The sequence below is a fragment of the Wolffia australiana genome, chromosome 12 (assembly GCF_029677425.1).
Source record: "Wolffia australiana isolate 7733 chromosome 12, ASM2967742v1".
NCBI classification, from domain to species: Eukaryota; Viridiplantae; Streptophyta; class Magnoliopsida; order Alismatales; family Araceae; genus Wolffia; species Wolffia australiana.
Genome location: NC_135846.1, coordinates 8,988,150 through 9,003,883, shown reverse-complemented (window position 1 = coordinate 9,003,883; position 15,734 = coordinate 8,988,150). Strand labels below are relative to the sequence as shown.

Here is a 15,734-nt window from a genome sequence, read left to right as displayed (position 1 = left end):
ATCTACTAATTTCATAACTCCATTTTTGTTCTCCCTCGCTCAATTTTATAACTCCATTTCTCCTCTCCCTCTCTCAATTTCATATCTCTATTTTACTTCTTGCTCTTTCAATATCATACCACTATTTTTTCCCCCATCTCTTAATTTCATAACTCTATTACTGCTCTCCCCCTTTCAATTTCATATCTCTATTTCTCTTCTCCCTCTCTCAAATTCATATCTCCATTTCACTTCTCCATCTATTAATTTCATAACTACATTTTCCTTCTCTTTCAATCAATTTTATAACTCGATTTCTCTTCTCCCTCTCTCAATTTCATATCTCTATTTCTCTTCTCCCTCTTTCAATATCATCTCACTATTTTTTCCCCCATCTCTTAATTTCATAACTCTATTACTCCTCTCCCTCTCTCAATTTCATATCCCTATTTCTCTTCTCCCTCTCTCAAATTCATATCTCCATTTAACTTCTCCATCTCTCAAATTCATATCTCCATTTTACTTCTCCATCGATTAATTTCATAACTCCATTTCTCTTCTACCTCTCTCAATTTCATATCTCTATTTTACATCTTCCTCTTTCAAAATCATATCACTATTTTTTTCCGCATCTCTTAATTTCATAACTCTATTACTGCTCTCCCTCGCATAATTTCATATCTCTATTTCTCTTCTCCCTCTCTCAAATTCATATCTCCTTTTAACTTCTCCATCTACTAATTTCATTACTCCTTTTTTATTCTCCCTCCCTCATTTTGATATCTCCATTTCTCCTCTCCCTCTCTCAATTTCATATCTTTATTTTACTGCTTCCTCTTTAAATATCATATCACTATTTTTTCCCCCATCTCTTAATTTCATAACTCTATTACTGCTCTGCCTCTCTCAATTTCATATCTCTATTTGTCTTCTCCCTCTCTCAAATTCATATCTCCTTTTAACTTCTCTATCTACTAATTTCATAACTCCATTTTTGTTCTCCCTCGCTCAATTTTATAACTCCATTTCTCCTCTCCCTCTCTCAATTTCATATCTCTATTTTACTTCTTCCTCTTTCAATATCATATCACTATTTTTTCCCCCATCTCTTAATTTCATAACTCTATTACTGCTCTCCCTCTCTCAATTTCATATCTCTATTTCTCTTCTCCCTCTCTCAAATTCATATCTCCATTTCACTTCTCCATCTATTAATTTCATAACTACATTTTCCTTCTCTTTCAATCAATTTTATAACTCGATTTCTCTTCTCCCTCTCTCAATTTCATATCTCTATTTCTCTTCTCCCTCTTTCAATATCATATCACTATTTTTTCCCCCATCTCTTAATTTCATAACTCTATTACTGCTCTCCCTCTCTCAATTTCATATCTCTATTTCTCCTCTCCCTCTCTCAAATTCATATCTCCTTTTAACTTCTCCATCCACTAATTTCATAACTCCATTTTTGTTCTCCCTCGCTCAATTTTATAACTCCATTTCTCCTCTCCCTCTCTCAATTTCATATCTCTATTTTACTTCTTCCTCTTTCAATATCATATCACTATTTTTTCCCCCATCTCTTAATTTCATCACTCTATTACTGCTCTCCCTCTCTCTATTTCATATCTCTATTTCTCTTGTCCCTCTCTCAAATTCATATCTCTAGTTTACTTCTCCCTCTCTCAAATTCATATCTCTAGTTTACTTCTCCCTCTCTCAATTTCATATCACCATTTTAATTCTCCATCTCTTAATTTCATAACTCTATTTCTCTTCTCTCTCTCTCCGTTTCATATCTCTATTTTACTTCTCCCTCTCTCAATTTCATATCTCTATTTCTCCTCCCTCTCTCAAATTCATATCTCCATTTAACTTCTCCATCTATTAATTTCATAACTACATTTTCCTTCTCCCTTTCTCAAATTTTTAACTACATTTCTCTTCTCCCTCTCTCAATTTTATGTCTCTATTTTACTTCTTCCTCTTTCAATATCGTATCACTATTTTTTTCCCCATCTCTCAATTTCATAACTCTTTCACTGCTATCCCTCTCTCAATTTCATATCTGTATTTCTCTTCTCCCTCTCTCAAATTCATATCTCCTTTTAACTTCGCCATCTACTAATTTCATAACTCCATTTTTGTTCTCCCTCCCTCATTTTGATAACTCCATTTCTCCTCTCCCTCTCTCAATTTCATATCTCTATTTTACTGCTTCCTCTTTCAATATCATATCACTATTTTTTCCCCCATCTCTTAATTTCATAACTGTATTACTGCTCTCCCTCTCTCAATTTCATATCTCTATTTCTCTTCTCCCTCTCTCAAATTCATATTCTTTTAACTTCTCCATCTACTCATTTCATAATTCCATTTTTGTTCTCCCTCTCTCAATTTCATATCTCTATTTCTCTTCTTCCTCTCTCAAATTCATATCTCCTTTTAACTTCTCCATCTACTAATTTCCTAACTCCATTTTTGTTCTCCCTCCCTCATTTTGATAACTCCATTTCTCCTCTCCCTCTCTCAATTTCATATCTCTATTTTACTGCTTCCTCTTTCAATATCATATCACTATTTTTTCCCCCATCTCTTAATTTCATAACTCTATTACTGCTCTCCTTCTCTCAATTTCATATCTCTATTTCTCTTCTCCCTCTCTCAAATTCATATCTCCTTTTAACTTCTCCATCCACTAATTTCATAACTCCATTTTTGTTCTCCCTCGCTCAATTTTATAACTCCATTTCTCCTCTCCCTCTCTCAATTTCATATCTCTATTTTACTTCTTCCTCTTTCAATATCATATCACTATTTTTCCCCCATCTCTTAATTTCATCACAATATTACTGCTCTCTCTTTCTCAATTTCATATCTCTATTTCTCTTCTCCCTCTCTCAAATTCATATCTCTAGTTTACTTCTCCCTCTCTCAAATTAATATCTCTAGTATACTTCTCCCTCTCTCAATTTCATATCACCATTTTAATTCTCCATCTCTTAATTTCATAACTCTATTTCTCTTCTCTCTCTCTCAGTTTCATATCTCTATTTTACTTCTCCCTCTCTCAATTTCATATTTCTATTTCTCCTCCCTCTCTCAAATTCATATCTCCATTTAACTTCTCCATCTATTAATTTCATAACTACATTTTCCTTCTCCCTTTCTCAATTTTTTAACTACATTTCTCTTCTCCCTCTCTCAATTTTATGTCTCTATTTTACTTCTTCCTCTTTCAATATCGTATCACTATTTTTTTCCCCATCTCTCAATTTCATAACTCTTTCACTGCTATCCCTCTCTCAATTTCAAATCTCTATTTCTCTTCTCCCTCTCTCATATTCATATCTCCTTTTAACTTCTCCATCTACTAATTTCATAACTCCATTTTTGTTCTCCCTCCCTCATTTTGATAACTATATTTCTCCTCTCCCTCTCTCAATTTCATATCTCTATTTTACTGCTTCCTCTTTCAATATCATATCACTATTTTTTCCCCCATCTCTTAATTTCATAACTCTATTACTGCGCCCCCTCTCTCAATTTCATATCTCTATTTCTCTTATCCCTCTCTCAAATTCATATCTCTAGTTTACTTCTCCCTCTCTCAAATTCATATCTCTAGTTTACTCCTCCCTCTGTCAATTTCATATCACCATTTTACTTCTCCATCTCTTAATTTCATAACTCTATTTATCTTCTCTCTCTCTCAGTTTTATATCTCGATTTCTGTTCTCCCTCTCTCAATTTCATAACTCCATTTTTTCTTCTCCCTCTCTTAATTGAAGACGAGCTTGTCTGATTGAGGACCGGCAGAGTAGAAGACCCACATATGGGCATTATTACAACTGAAGAAGAGCTCTTCAACGGTATTTCTTCACCTAAAATCCTTTATTACACTATGGATTTTATTGTTGATTTGGTGTTTAGGTGTCAGTCTAGGCAATGTGATTTTTATGGTTAACTTAGATCTACTTTTCGTGCATATTTTATCACTTCACGATTCTGAAAACAAACGTCAAAATTGTGGGGAATATGTTAATTACGATGATGAAGATGGAGGTCGTGATTTTGATTATGCCAAGTTTTCTGTACTTCCACTGTTTCGATTGGTTATTAATGTATCTAGATTTGAATTTAATTGGTCCAAAACATGTAGGTTAACTTGAAATTGTGCAGAAAGATGAATCCAACTGGAGGCGGTGACCCAGCCCAAGAAAGAGCTGGGTCAAGAGTCGTACGTCCCGAACGTACAGAGGAGGGAACTTCCCGTGTCGTACAGAGTCGGCCTCGTACGAATCGTTCCCTCATCATCCACTACTTCGAGCTGACGGAAGATGGGTACTATATATGCTTACTGTGCCGGGAGTTGAACCCGCACAGTAAGAGGAGACCCATTAAGAGGCAGGCGGACAGAAGCACAAATGTGTTTTGGTGCCACTTCAAATCATGCCATCCAGATCGTCATGCTGAACTGAAGGGCGAAGTCCCCGAAGAACGTGGTCAGACACGCATCACCGACAGAATGCAGAGCAGGCAACAGGGAGAGCCAAGCCGATGGGTGCCGATCAGGGGGCACACCCTTGACGAGACGAAGAACTGCATTGCGCGGTTCGTATGCCTAACAGATTCTCCATGGAGCATCGTTGACAACGTCGCATTCAAGGATATGTGGCGGTATGCTACGCTTATAGACCTGGATCCTCCAAGTGCGAAGGTTATAAAGAGGTGGACCATCCAAATGCACGGCCAAATGAAGATTGGTGTGAGGAAGCTTTGGGAGACCGTGGCCTGAGTATCACTAACTGTAGACGCGTGGACTACGGACAACAGGACCGGGTTGCTAGGCATCACCGTCCACTGGGTGGACGACACGTGGACGTACAGAGAGCGGGTTCTTGCCATCCGTGAAATCGTCGGCAAGCACGACGGGGGGAACATGGCGTCCATTGTTCTCCAAGCACTAGATGAGTTCTGTTTGCGGATGAAGGTCAGAACTCAGCGTGTTGATCATTCTATTGGTAGAGCTTGCTAGTTTTCTTGTCTAACGTAATTATGCAGGTCTATGCTGTTACTACGAACAATGCGATGGGGAACAAGAAGATGTTGGCTTTGTTGGCGCGGAAGGTCAGGAGCGTGAACCCGACGTGTGCTGCCAGGAGGCACGTCCCTTGTGTCGCACATATTTTAAACATTGTTGTGCAAGCGGTGTTGAAAAGCTTCAACATTCCTTCGGCCCAGAGCGTGGAACCTGAAGAAGGCGATGTGATGATGACCGCAGAGCAGGATGACAGCGACCAGGACAATGAACTCGTAGATGTCTACTCAGTATTCGATGAGGTTGACGGGCCGCGCAAGCCATTATGTCTGGGTGACGTAGTTGCAAAGGTACGCAACTTAGTGTGGAGTATTCGAAGCTCTATGCAACGACGAGAACTGTACACCCAAGAATGTGAAGACGACCTCGAAGTTGAGGACACCAACATGGTTGTCCTAGACTGCCCCACCCGATGGAATAGCACGTACGATATGCTGACGGCTGCCATATAGAAGCGTGATGTGCTGGACAAAGTCTCGACGGCTTTCGGCTGGAAGGCAACGTCCTCGAAGCTGTCGAAGGACGAGTGGGAATTGGTCGGACAGTTCTGTCGCATCCTTGGCCGTTTTGCCGTATCCACAGACCATGTCTGCAAGTCCGTGACGCTAGCGATCTGCGATGTCCTACATCTCATTGACGGCCTGGGGGTTCACATGGAGGAAGTGGTAGAGCGAATTGAAGATGGCACATTCTTCACATCTGTTCGACGTTTGCACGAAGGAGATCGGTCGAATATGGCACAGGCGTGTATAGCGATGCTTTCCAAACTTAAACAGTACGCGGAGATATTGTGGGCGAATGAGGCGATCACTGCCGTAGTGTTGATGGACCCAATCCACAAAGGGTCAATGCCCGGGGGTTCGAGAGGCGACTATCGCGTACGTACAGTCGTTGTTGCCTGGTGACAGGTCGAGCCGTGTTTCAAGAATGGCCGCTCAGAGGGGGCGGCGAGGAGGTGGAGAGTTGGTTGGATGGCTTAGCACCACTATGCGACACGTGGAACCGGCACCGTTGACAACGTGGTCGGCCTGGGATGAGTTCGACCAGTTCCTTGCGGAGACTGTGCCGAACGAGGGTGTCTACACTCCACTGTCTTAGTGGGCAACGACGGGGGCGAAGCGTTTCCCCTTGCTTGCAGCCGTCGCGAGGGACTTGTTATCCGTATGTGCGACGAGTGCCCCCGCCGAGCGCATGTTCTCAGTTGGCAACGCTATTGTCACGTACAAGCGTTCTCGTCTCTCGCCGATAAGCATTGAAACACTCATCACCGTGAAGTGTTGGCTCCGTGCGGACAACAAACGTTGGTACAATGACGTCGAGCTAGGCGAGGATATTGAGGACGATGAAGATGGTGGGGTTAGCTGTTCTCGAGGTACACGTCACATAACTCAACCAAATGTTATTTATACATATTTATCACTACTTATCACTTCTCTTATGCAACGCAGGTGACGATCAGGTGAGCAGAAATCTTTGACAGAGACGTTGGGCTTATGTTTTTTTGACATGGCTGCATTCATAGCCTACCCGTAAATTTTTTGACCGAATATCGAAAAACCCGATAGCGGCGAACACTACTGTATGGTGTCTTTTGTATTAGTAGAGTTTTAATGCACTGGCCAGTCATGTAATTAAATATCCCGAATTTACAACGACAATACAGTTGAATGCACTTGCCATTAATTTCTTCATCCCATTCACTAACTACCAAACGCCATAAATGAAAATTAACTACAACCCGTGAGTATGTTCGCTTGAAATGAAAATCGTTTCCAGTTATTAATTCAATTAACTATGTATGAAACACCATAAACTCAATTAACTTAATATGTTCGTTACTCTTAATAACTAAATCTGCACTTCTCAATACACTAACTACAACACGTGACTTCTACGCTCCCAAATACACTAACTACGCTCCCAAATACACTGACTACACTCCCAAAAACACTAACTACAACACGGGACTTTGTTCACGTAAATGAAATTTGTATTTACTCTTTAATTCAGTTAACGCAAATTTATTATTATTTTTATGAAATACATCACGTAATTCTGTTAGCTTAAATTAAAAATTGTTTTCACTTCTTAATTCAATTAAGAATTATTTATTACTATTTTTTACTGTTTCTTATAACTACAACACGTTAGTTAATATTTTTGTTACCTACATCTATGCTCCCAAATACACTAACTACAACACAGAACTTTGTTCACGTAAATGAAATTTGTATTTACTCTTTAATTCAGTTAACACAAATTTATTATTATTTTTATTAACTGCAACCTGTAATTCTGTTAGCTTAAAATAAAAATTGTTTTTACTTCTTCATTCAATTACCAAATATTTATTAATATTTTTATTAAGTACATCACGTAATTTTGTTTACTTAAAATAAAAATTGTTCTTACTTCTTAATTCAATTAAAACAATTTAACAATATTTTTTACTGTTTCTGTTCAGTACAACACGTTAATAAATATTTCTGTTAACTACATCCACACTCCTTAATACACTAACTACAACACGTGACTTACTTCTCTTAAAGTGAAAACTCCATTAATTTATTAATTCCACTAACTAAATATCAAATGCCATGAATTTTCCCAAGATAACATTAAAATTCTTAGTATTTTTATTAACTGCAACCCGTAATTCTGTTAGCTTAAAATAAAAATTGTTTTTACTTCTTAATTCAATTAAAAAATATTTATTAATATTTTTATTAAGTACATCACGTAATTCTGTTCACTTCAAATAATTTTTTTTTTCACTTCTTAATTCAATTTAAAAAAATTAATAATATTTTTTACTGTTTCTGTTCAGTACAACACGTTAATAAATATTTATGTTAACTACATCCTCACTCCTTAATACACTAACTACAAACGTGACTTACTTCTCTTAAAGTGAAAACTCCATTAATTTATTAATTCCACTAACTAAATATCAAATGCCATGAATTTTCCCAAGATAACATTAAAATTCTTAGTATTTTTATTAACTGCAACCCGTAATTCTGTTAGCTTAAAATAAAAAAAAATTTTACTTCTTAATTCAATTAAAAAATATTTATTAATATTTTTATTAAGTACATCACGTAATTCTGTTCACTTAAAATAATTTTTTTTTTCACTTCTTAGTTCAATTAAAAAAATTTATTAATATTTTTTTACTCTTTCTGTTCAGTACTGCACGTTTATAAATATTTTTGTTATCTACATCTACACTGCCAAATACACTAACTACAACACGTGAGTTTGTTCACGTAAATGAAAATTGTATTTACTTTTTCATTCAATTAATACAATATTATTATTATTTCTATTAATTACAACCACACTCCTTAAGGTCATTTTGAAATGTTAACATCGTTATTAATGGGCCACGGGGCGGCTCAAATGCGTTTCAATTAAAAAGTGGGCCGCCCGTACTTATACTCTCCCGGAATTTAAAATTTTCCAGTATCTGATAGCAAAAACTGTAGAAACAATTCGCCGGATATCGATTTTCGATATCCGGATATCGAAAACCGATATCCGAGATCTGCCACGTCCCTACCCCTCCGATATCTGATATCGATATCCGTCCACCACCTAAGGGACGGATATCGGCCGATATCCGATATTCGAGATCCTATACCGTCCCTCTTTAGTCTGGATATCGGATATCGGTTGTCCGATATCGGATATCGGACGGATATCAGGACGGGCGAACCCTACTTGAAGGGCACAAGTGATACAGGAATTCTCTTCAACAAAGGGAGTTCACTTTCAATATGTGGTTATGTCGATGCTGATTTTGCAGGTGACATTGACAATCGAAGATCCACGACCGGTTATGTGTTTACGGTGGCCGGTGGACCTGTGAGCTGGAATTCAACACTCCAGTCAACTGTGGCATTGTCTACAACGGAGGCGGAGTACATGGCGGCCACGGAAGCTGCTAAGGAAGCCTTGTGGCTAAAGGGTTTGTTCAAAGAACTCGACATTGCTCAAGGTGGAGTTCCTCTGTTATGTGACAGTCAGAGTGCCATTTGCTTGGCAAAGAATCAGGTCTACCATGCACGGTTGAAGCACATTGACGTGCGGTATCACGAGATCCGGGAGCTGTTAAATTCTGAGGAGATCATCCTTCAGAAGGTGCACACGGAGGAGAATGCCGCAGACATGTTGACGAAGGTTGTCACGGTGGAGAAGTTCAAACATTGTTTGGACTTGGTGCATGTTGCAGGTACCTTGATGGAGGTGGAGCGCCTGCGACGTGGGAAAGCGACAAGAACACCTAGCGCGACTGGGGTGTCTGCCAAGGTGGAGTTTGTTGGGGTGTGTCAGCCCCCCATTACGGGAAGGTGAAGGGGGAGGGCTTGACTAGTCAAACCCCAATAAAGGAAGGGGGAGTTGAAAAGTTTTAACCCCCCTCCTCTTGTCTCTTTGTGGGAATATGAAGAGACTTCTTTGGAGAATATGAAAAGGCTCTTGGCTTTTCATATTCCAGACCTTTCAAATTCCCTGAAACTGTAATTGGCCCTCTATATATAGAGGACAAATCTATTCTGAAATGCAAGGCATATGAATTTTCTGTTCATTCTTCTTGTCTCTTCCTCTCTTCTTCTCTCTCTCTCTCCTTTGGTTTGTCTTCATCACTCCTTGGTGGCCGCTCCCTTGTCTTGGGAGTTTGAGGAGTTGCTCCGCAGCACCATACGAGAAGTCGTTGCCCTGCATCAAGAGCCTTGCACATTGACGTCACGCCGGTGACGTAAAGAGGTTCTTGTTTCCTGTCTCTATACGCCGACACAGTTATCACGTCCGAGTTGATTCCGCATTTCACCGTAGCGTCTTGGGTTGTTGTTTCTCTTCAACGAGTTACAACAGGACGAAATGAGAGAGAAAGAGGTAGAGAGAGATTCAGGCGAAGAGAGAGAGATGAAGATTGAGAGAGAGGGAAAGAGATGGGTGTGGAGTGAGAGATGCCGGGAACGAGAGCGCACAAGATAGAAGAAAAGAGAGAGAGAGAGAGATGGAGGAAGAGAGATCATGATGATGAGCACGAGGAGGAGAAGCAGGAGACAATTACGGAGGAGAAGAAACATCAAGAACGCCGACTTCTTTAATCACTCAAAGATTAAATAATAACTTACAAAAGATCATCACCCAGATTCAGAACTGTGGTGATTCATCAGCGAAGATACTCTTTAGCTGGAGTTATTTCTCCAATCTCGTCCTACTTAATTCTCCTTCATGTCTTCACTACTTCTCCCGTCCTCGATGGTTCATCTTCTCGAGACATATCTCGGATTATCGGGAAGATCCGAGCGGCAAGAATGCATTATGCAATCTGTTTAAGAAAAAAACACCAGAGAACGATAGAAAGTAAGCATTAGATGGGGAAACAAACTCCGAATTTGCTCCACCGTGATGATTCCTGCGCTGCAAGGAGCATCAAGAGATCCATCGACTCGACTGCTTTTCCTACGTTTTCCCTTCTGTCAACAGGATTCTCTTCTTCCGACAAGGCGGATACTCGTTTTATTGCTCACATCGGAGAAAAAATAATCAATGGTGCACAGTTTTTCGATCTAAGAGGTCCGATCCGTCCCGCTTCCGAAGAGCAGGAGGAGGTGCACGGCCGCGGGTTGCTTCTCGGGGATTTGTCGGTGAAGGAGGACGAGTGCTGCGGCGGCCTCGGCCTCGTCGGCGTTTCGGCGGCGCTCGACAGTGCACCACCGCATATGACCGTTCCGCGCCATGTTCGAAGGGAACACTTCGTGACAATGAGGGCAAACCAGCGGTCCTCTCCCATTCTCCATTCTCTCCCTCGCTGCCATCCTCCTCCTCATCGCCTTTGCCATCGCCGAAATTTGTAGTGGAGAAGACTGTTAAGGAATGTCGTAGATTTCTTCGGAACAGACTTCTCCTCCTACGTCGGAGGTACGGTGGCGGGAATTTTCAAAATCTGCGATTATCGGAAAATACGTTTTTTTCTTTCTGAATAACTACATTTTTTCTCGTTTTTCATCGTTCCTCCCACCGCGGGTATAGTTTCGGAGAATAATAGTTAAAAAATACATATATTAATGATCGATCGAAGATTGATATGGGGTGGGACGCGATCGATCGAGAAGCTGGCGGGGAAGATTTGGCGGCGGATATTCCCCGCGGGGAGGATAAGAGGAAGAGCGCGGGCTAGTTCTTTGGATCTTGATAAGATTGGGGATCCTCTGCCGCTTGATAAGAGCGGCTTGTTCTTCCCTTTTGCTCTTGTCTGTGATTTGCGCCTTGTACGTCAGGCAGAATTGGCATGCCCACAAACTCTTCTCCATCGGGGAGTACCGTTATTCCTTCTCCACGACCATTCTAACGGGTACTACTGAAAAAACCTTTGCTTTGCCTCTAGTGTCTGTTCAGCTTGTTTAAATTTATGCTTGTTTTTGCTCCAGATAAACGGATATTTCTGTATTCTCGATGCTCTGGGCGCCGACAGTTGTGGTATGATGATGAATGGGGGTGCCTTTCGTTCTAGCTTCTTTTTTGTTTCATCAAAATTTGCTCAATTTTGTGTAGGCTGATGGGAGAGATGTGAATCTATCTTTGATATATCCCTGCTTTCTGGGATCAAGGATGTTGGGGAGCACCGCTGTTTCCTGGCTTTCTGGCCCTGGATCTTTCATCCCGCTTGAAGACTATCTCTCTCTGTCATTTGTTGCCGCTGGGCTCTCTCTAACCATGGCTGCCTACGACTACCCGGTCTGATCAGTGACGAAAAATAAAAACCCATGAAGAAATTGAAAAGCTCACGAGTATTTGGTGAATCTCTGTTGCTTTTACAGGAGGTTGGGGCCTTGTTTGCACTGTTCTGCGGGCTCCATGCCTGCTATGGGATGATCCTTCCGTCTCTAGCGCGGCTAAGGACTGCGTAGTTCCCTTCTCTCTCTGGTTTGGATTTAGAGGCAGATCTGATGAGGGTACGGGTCTCAACCGGCGCAGGTTGGTCCCAAACGAGCTCCGGGCAGGCATGATCATCTTCTCTCTGCTAATGCCTCCATACTGTTCATCCTCATTCAAGTGAGTAAGAACTCTGTCTGGTTCTTCTTTCTCCCTTGTTCATTTAAGGTGATCGATTTGTTTTTGTTCATCAGGGGGGTACTACCGGAATGTGAGCAATGCAGCGATATAAGCCATGGCTGGCTGCGTTTGGGCTCTTCACGGCGGCGGGTTGTGTTCATGTGTTGAAGCGGTGGAAGAGGCGCACCCCCAGCAGTTGGCACGACCTTTGATCGTTTTTGTTTCTTTTATTTTGATCTGAATAGTGAGCTGTACATGTAGGGAAAGGGAAGAATATTCAGATAGAGTCAATGATCCTGGCTTCTTGAGAGACGAGTGAAGTCGGCTTCGGCGTCATCATTGTTGATGATAGGCTGCTCGGTGGTGGAGACGTGGGGCAGGCAGGTTGCATCAGTGCATGTGGCTGTTCTGGGCCTTGTTTTAAGGGAGGGCCTGGGGATGGAATCTTACACTGCCCAGATCCTCTTGTAGGATGAGGATTTAAAAAGACCCCTAGTAGATGACATTTTTGGGTAAACAATTTTTGCCTTGTTTTATATTTTCTCCCAGTCTCAGCATTGATCCATAACTCTACCATTCCAAAAAAGGTTCGAAAAGGTTTTAACTCCTTTTCCAATGATTCTGCTATGGATTTATCTGTGACGTCCAAGCTCCAAGTAAAATATCATGCTTGAAGAGATGAGGCGACATCAGAAAGAGGGATGAGAGAGAGATGAGAGATGTTTAGGCCATTTTCCCTTCTCTCGCACCTGCACCCTAACTTCCTTTCTCTCTTTTCTTTCGCTTTTTTCTTATTTCTTTCTTCTCTTTCCCGTTCTATTTTTCTCTCCTCCTCACTCAACCACTTTACTTCACTCAGCCATGTTTGACTTTTCTCACTCTCCCCAAAATCTATCTTCTCTTTAAATCCTCCCACTGTCAGCTAGACTATTTCCACCCATGTTTCTCTTAACATCACTCCGATCTTTATCTCTGCCACTTACTCTTAAGCCTCCATGTTTTATTGTCTTTGTTTTCCATAGCTCATGAGCTTGTCCATAAGTGATTGAACATATTTTTCTTGAAGTTTATTATGAAGTTTCTCTATAAATAGAGTTATTTTGGCAAGACCCACAACGAAAGTGATCAACAATCATCACTTGTCTTCTACAGTAGTCAGCCCCTCTCATTTCCCTCTTTCTATTTCTTCAATATCACGTTCATCCTCTGTTTTCTTCCCCCAGCCTCTTCATCACTTGAAACTTACCATCATTGACCTCTCTTCCACGTCTCACCCCTCTCTCGTCCATCCCCCCTCTGATTTGTTCCCATCAATTTTAAACCATATTGATATCTTATTTATTCATTATCTCGTCCTATCCCATCTTCTCAGTTCATGAACGGCCTTTTCTTCCATCCTTTCTGAAGAACTTACAGCCAACATAGGGCGTTCAAGCCCTATACCACACGAGAGAGAGTCCAGTGAAAAACTTACCAATTCCAAAACTTGCAATATATAGGGTCTATCATAATGGGCCATACAATACATAAGAGAAAATATAGAAAGATGAAAAATATAGAAAGAAATATAGAAAAATATACAGTTGATACCCCCCCTCAAGCTGCTAGGTTGTTGCTTGATAAATCCAAAATGATAGTAATATATGTGTGCAACTCTAGCTAATTTATCGACTTATTTATCTTTATCTGCATATATTATCAACATTTATGTTAAGTTACAAAAAAACATGAAATAAAATCACATTTTTCTAATTTTGAGTTAATTATTGTCATTTGTGGGACTAACCCTAGTCAACTCAATGAGTTAAGTGGAATAAATCTCACTCTCTTCTTAGTTTATGTGGAAGATGCACGAATTAGGTGAAATTTTCACGAATAAAGGGGATACATAATTGAAGTAGAAGCTATTTGGCCCAAAGAAGCAGACCCAGCCACAACCCAGGGCCAAGAAAAGAGGCCCAAATCAAGACAGATAACTCTAGTTTAAAGGCCCACTAAGGAAGCTCCATTAAGCGCAGTATGAGAGACATCTTGGGCCAAAGAAAGGATGTCGAGAGAAACGTCCAGGCATGATTATTTATGAGCATTTAAGGTGCTTGGATGCCAATTGAGGACACCCTTGGACGTGGATCCAAGCCAGAGAAGAAGATCCAGCCATTCAATCCATAAATCATCCAAGGGTGGAGACTTAAAGATAGCACTTTTAATATGAATTAAGGAAAGAAGTCTTGAACGTCCTTGGGGTATTGAAAAGGTCTCAATGCTGATTGGAGGACCATAATGAACGTGGATCATAACCCAAAAAAGAAGATCGGGACATCCACTGTATCAAAAATCCAATGGCTCTCATTCGCTCTCTCTCCCTATATGAACCCCTTCACCCTTTTGTAATATTCATTTTGTGATTCAGTCCAAAGTAATGTTTGGTGGCCTAAATGCAATTGAGTCTTAGATCCATTCACCTTAGTGAGTGCAAGGCGGAGGAGGAAGCATCTAGGGCTAAAGAAGCTGGTGGAAAGGAGAAGAAGAAGACCTTTGGGCCTTGGAGGGTGTGACAAAGAGGTTACCTTCTTATTTCTCTTTTTTAACTCCTACCTGTTCATCTTTTTCTTTTGGCTAGTCTTGTAGCAGCTAGTCACCGGGGAGCACGGTGACTTTGTTAAGTGAATTTGTATTTTTTTCCTTTTTTTGCTGAAGGTGAGGGCAGCTAACCCTCAATAAACGGTACTTCTAACTATTTTTTTGGAGATTGATGGTCTTAACAAGGTCTAAGGCTCGGACTAGTGCTGAGGAAGATCTAGACACTCAATATCCTGCCCTTCCAGAAACACTTACACCCCAAGATAAAGAAAAATTTGATATGGCAAAAGATGGTCAGCCACAATAGGGGAGGAAAAGGATGATGCCGAACAGATCTACTCCATCAGGAAATGTAAGGCAAACTGTCATCAACATCAATGTAGGTGAGGGGGTTATGTTTAGGTACGACAATGCCCTACTTAACTCTCTCCCTGAATTTGCTGGTCATTCTTCTCAATACCCCATAGAATTTCTTGATGATTTTCACATTCGATGTTCCTCCCAAAATATTCGCGGTTTAACTACTGAAGTTGTAAAAATAAAATACTTTCCGCTTACTTTAAAAAATAAGGTTTTTGCTTGGTACAGAAATTTAGGCATAACATTTAATTCATGGGAAGAAATGCATGATAAACTTCTCCATAAATTTTATTCCCTTTTCCAAAACTAATTTTTATAGAAAAAGAAATTCGGAAGTTTTATCCTCATGATCATGAAGCAATTACTGAAGCATGGGAGAGGTTTAATGAATTAATCTGAAAATGCCCTCACCACGGAATAGAAAAATGTCAGCTAGCTGAAATTTTTTGTGCATCACTTCGTGATATTTTAAAAAACAAAGTGAATCAAAAAGCTGGTGGATCATTTTATATGGCTCATGAGGATGAAGTTTCTTATCTTTTGGAAAGGGTGGGTCAAACTGATCTGCAGGAAATAGGAGCAAGTCAAAATGGAAGAAATGCCAACCCAAAGCGAGGGGGAGTGCTGCAAGTAACTTCAAAGGAAGTTG

General features: G+C 40.4%; 1 long non-coding RNA gene and 1 pseudogene across 2 annotated transcripts; one reads left to right on the top strand and one right to left on the bottom strand.

Moving 5' to 3' along the window:
• The first annotated feature begins 11,242 nt into the window (after positions 1–11,242).
• Positions 11,243–12,713, top strand: LOC144710630 (uncharacterized). Of its 2 annotated transcripts, none has more exons than XR_013583355.1 (5): positions 11,243–11,444; positions 11,521–11,569; positions 11,645–11,827; positions 11,911–12,145; positions 12,220–12,713. It is a non-coding gene; the product is annotated as an uncharacterized LOC144710630 (long non-coding RNA). The 2 variants fall into 2 exon arrangements; XR_013583356.1 differs by having other exon boundaries at positions 11,911–12,149.
• Positions 12,714–15,410: 2,697 nt separating this feature from the next.
• LOC144710774 (small nucleolar RNA R71) lies at positions 15,411–15,504 on the bottom strand (annotated as a pseudogene).
• Positions 15,505–15,734: the final 230 nt, after the last annotated feature.